The following is a 4,665-nucleotide window of genomic DNA, read 5'->3' as shown; positions in this document are numbered from 1 at the left end:
GATATCTATTTCTTTTGAAAATGTCGTAAACAATAGCATACCGCAATCTTTGTTTACAAAACAAAGAATAAACTCTCTAAAATGAGCTTCTATGATGATGTTAACCTTAATTTTCATATGAAATCTTTCAAACACATTAGACAGTAGATTTTGATCATTAAAAGTGAAAAACAAAATTTTGGGTAAAATCGTGAATCAGTCCCTTTAATAATTGAAAAGTTTGAATGCAATAGTAGAAGTATATTTGTAGGAAAGACAGGGTGTAGACTTGGACTTGAAATAGTTGGAATACAAGACTGAACTCTTTTATGACGAAGAATGTTGCTTATGTTGACGGCATCTATTCATTTGTTTGTAATTTGAGCTTAAGGTACTGGTGGCACGATTTGGAAGGAATATTAGTCATGACCCGTGGTGGTTTAAAGAGCCTGTGATTGGCAACATCCATAATCATAAAGTTCATTCTATATTCAGGTGTTGAAAAATCCAAGTATAGACTAGTTATGACTTCTTGAAATGATGTATGTTAAACTCTCAATGGAACAGAGTAAAGTTTGGCACGAATATGATGTGGACCCAATTGTCTGTTGACGTAAGGTAAAAGTGAATCAAATGTGACATCATTTATACTTGGTCTTTTATATGAACGATGCCCATGACTACGTTTCAATCTTTGAGTATTGGGAAAGAGTCCTATCACATTCACGTTATTTCCTTGTGGACTAGTCAAATTTCCCACAACATATACATTATCATTGCATCCGTATGAAATGCGGTACATAGAGTCCTGTTCCAGTGATCTTCTCGTTGTCTACGGAAAGGGGTACGTAATGTTGGACTATTTGTGTGATGGTAATTTTTTTCTCCAAAATCCTTACCTTAGTGGACAGTTTGGAGTGGTCCGGTGCATTAAAATGCTTGTAAAGAAGTTGGTTACATGTACCACCATTATTTATTTGAAATTTGTGCCCCGATATTCCTTTAATGAAGTGAACCCTTAGTTTCTCCAATATAAATTAAGCCGCATAGGTTACATTCAATAGCATAAACAACGTTAGAAGATTTACAAGTCAAATTATCAAAAGTTTTGGTACAGAAACTACTTCCGGTGAGATTACTACTAAATGAATTTCTAGTGATCAGTATATCACAAGTTATACAATTTTTTACGGAACATTTTGAAATCTAGCACACGAGATCTGAAAAGGAATCATAAAGATATCTCTTAAAGGAACATGACGATCTTTAATTTGGGTGTGTGAATTTTGATTTCTGTACCAAAGCTGATTATTATTTGACTGTACATACGATAAATCTTTGATATCCCGAAGGATAATTCGAGGGACACCAACCAAACTGTTGGAGCCTGTGTCCCTTATAGACTCCACAGAGTGACACCTTTTTATACTGGGCGACGTGTCAGCCAGTATTGTCTCGTTGTTGTTTATATTCTTAAAGGAACTAATATCTAGCGACAAGTATCATCAGGGACAGATCGCCCACCGGCAGAGATACATGCTCTCGAGATGGTTAAATGAAAAGAACAGTGATCAATCTCATAACTTATAAGCAATACAAAATAGAGAGTTGGGCAAACAAGGACCCCTGGATATACCAGAGGTGAGATCAGGTTTCTTGGAGGAGTAAGCATCCCCTGTTGACCGGTCACACCCGCCGTGAGCCCAATATCATGATCAGGTAAACAGAGTAATCCGTAGTCCAAACCAGTACGTGAAGAGCGGCTGAAACACGTCAGACAAACATGTAAATTACGCAAAGCATTTACCGTACAACGGAGACTGCCTCTACATTATAAGTTTAAAAGTCTGTCGAGGAAAATTTGTTATTGGAAAAAATATGATGTGATCTAAATTATACATTGAAATATGTATAATTTAAAGAACACATACTACAATATACATGTATATACTCTGTTATCTAATGATTGCCATTGTTTCGTCCCGTCTCTATTCTAATTTACAGCAGTCCTACAGATCTATAACATTTTCCAATATCTATGATTTTCAGTACTAGTTTCGATATCTTTGTGAAACGTTGTTTAACCTATACCAATCGTTCAATCTCGTATAAATTACAGAGCAACTCACCAATGTTAGACAGCTGTGCATTGTATTCAATACACAGAATCTACTCTCATTAAGAAATTCTATAAATTCCCATGTTGATTTTGAGTGCAGTCAATACATAATTTGAGGGCTATACTTTCAAGGTTCATATCGCAGTCAGGTAAATGCCCTTGGGTCAGTTGTAGTCTCCACATACGAATATAGCAAATGCTAATTATGATATCATCTATAAAAAAAATTGTCATCTTTGTGCAAGAGTGAAGGCAAGCAATGTTTAATGGTACTTGTCAGACATATTCGTCTATAGATACGCACATTAGGTTTTTCATCACTCTGAATGTAATAATAAATATGGTTTTCTTCTATTGCTGGACTGTGTAGAACAAAGCTTCCTTTCTAACATTTTTTTTATAATAGAAGAATTCAATTTTTGTTCGCAATTTCTGAAATAGGTAAATTTATGTGTGAAAACGACTACCGAAACAATGGTTGGGTTTTTGATAAATGCTCGATGAAAAGAAAATAAATTAAGCAACAACGATCAATTTCAACAATGTTATTTGTTTTTAGAGTATATGTATTGATTGATTTATTGTATCTTGTTTAACGTTTTCATTCATATGGAGACGTCACCAATACCGCTTACGACCATTGAGCGGTGAGAGTTCTTTAGCGTGCCACACCTAATGTGACACCGGGGACATCCGTTTTTAAGGTCATCTCCGAGGACTCGTGATATATGATTTTCCGCCACACTCAACGATTTTTTCAGTTATCTGGTGGCGCCCAGTTTTTATTGGTGGAAGAGAGAACCCAGAATAGAAAGTAGATTATTTTATTCTTCAGAAGTATTACACATGCATGCTGTTGTTTACCTACGTTATGTATGTACATAGATTTACTCAGTTAAGACAGATTTGATATCTTTGTCAGTACTTCTGTATATAGTGCATCGTATGTACCTTATCTTATTTGAGCACAATTCCTTGCAGCTTTGTTCATCACAATATAATAAACTTAAGTCATATTCATCACTTAAAGACTCAATATTATAAACTTATAGAATTTATAACAAGTTTAAACAACAAATATTTACATTTGCAACTGTTTTCTACTACATAGCACTATTACAAGCAATACGTATTTATTTCTGGATAAATCTACTACGGGGTCAACAGAGGTCACGGCTGTGCGTATGAACATTTGTTAAAAGTAGGTAACAGGTACTACTTTTACTAAGGCAATACACATCTAGCAATCGCTCTCACTTACTACAGAAATCTTTCAATAGATGAAATCAACACCACAAAATGTATTTACGGTTTTATTTGTATTCCAAGCAGTGGACTTTCATCAATAATTGATAAAATCATAACTGTAAACAATGTCTTTAGTTACTAGCCTACTAGGCCTAATGTATGTCTAAAATTTCGTCTGCTACTTCACCTTGGTCATCGGTGATGCGGAATTGTACCTACTGCTAGACGATGACATTAGGCTTTAGCAAAAACGTCGTTCACAGGATGTATGGCCGATAAGTCGTCAAAGTGCATTAAGACCTACACACCACACTGCTTCCGTGCCACAGCAGCCATAGTGCTTGATGTCGGTTTCCAAGTTTATGTCGGGACATCGAAGCGAGGCGTCGTTAACAACCTATTACAAAAAATTATCGAGTCAAAAGAAGCGTTCAGTGAGCTCATGTCTATCAATAATTACATATCCAAATCCAAACCGTCCCTTACCTTCGTGCAGTTCCACATTCTCTGCGATGTTCAGTTCTTTCCGGAGATTCATCTGAGCTGCGTCCTCTGTCGAGCTGTCCTGTCTATAAATAATTTGCCTACACCTGACGACTGCCGCCCTGTTCTTCATGTTCCTCCATCTCAGTCTTCTGTTAACTCCGTAATATCCACAGAATATCTTTCAAAGTCGGTCTTCAACGTCTTCACTTTTCAAAAGTCAAAGCGCATCACAACTCTAAGTGTAACACTGCGCATCCCCGTTTAAATCATAATTCCCCCACCCCCTAAAATTAGACACATGGAAGAGTTTTCCATTATATACTCCCGAGTTAATGTATAAGTATATGTTGATATACTTGCTTTCTAGCGTCTTAATAATTAAAACAGTTCTTCATTTTATAGAACTTTGTTTTGTGTTGTCGTCATTTTGAACATCTATGACGCTTCGTTGTGGACGTCAACAATTTGAAATGTATGGAAACGTGTTGTTAACACAATTCAGCAATGTTACCGACCAAAAATGTAAATATAAGTAATAAGATATCATTTTAAAATATTTATCGGGATATAAATACGAGTTGGTACATGATCAAATTTTCCATAAAGCCCTTCGGGTTTTATGGAATTTGATCACGTGACCAACCCGTATTTATATCCCGATAAATATTTTTAAATGATACCTTATTTCTTAAACATTCACGCCATATTTTATGTTGTAGAATCTGAACAAGAGTTTATTCTGTTTGTTATCATACTATGTTTGTGCATATATATATATATATATATATATATATATATATATATATATATATAAAGTAAAAAAATAAAATCCA

At 35.1% G+C, this 4,665-nt stretch overlaps 1 long non-coding RNA gene across 1 annotated transcript; it reads right to left on the bottom strand.

The window, feature by feature from the left end:
• Nucleotides 1-3,397: 3,397 nt before the first annotated feature.
• On the bottom strand, nucleotides 3,398-4,405 carry LOC125647596 (uncharacterized). Its single transcript, XR_007360008.2, has 2 exons — nucleotides 3,833-4,405; nucleotides 3,398-3,743 (listed from the first exon to the last, which is right to left on the bottom strand). It is a non-coding gene; the product is annotated as an uncharacterized LOC125647596 (long non-coding RNA).
• Nucleotides 4,406-4,665: the final 260 nt, after the last annotated feature.

Source organism: Ostrea edulis, chromosome 6 (assembly GCF_947568905.1).
Source record: "Ostrea edulis chromosome 6, xbOstEdul1.1, whole genome shotgun sequence".
In the NCBI taxonomy this organism is placed as follows: domain Eukaryota; kingdom Metazoa; phylum Mollusca; class Bivalvia; order Ostreida; family Ostreidae; genus Ostrea; species Ostrea edulis.
This window is presented reverse-complemented; position numbering and strand designations above follow the sequence as displayed.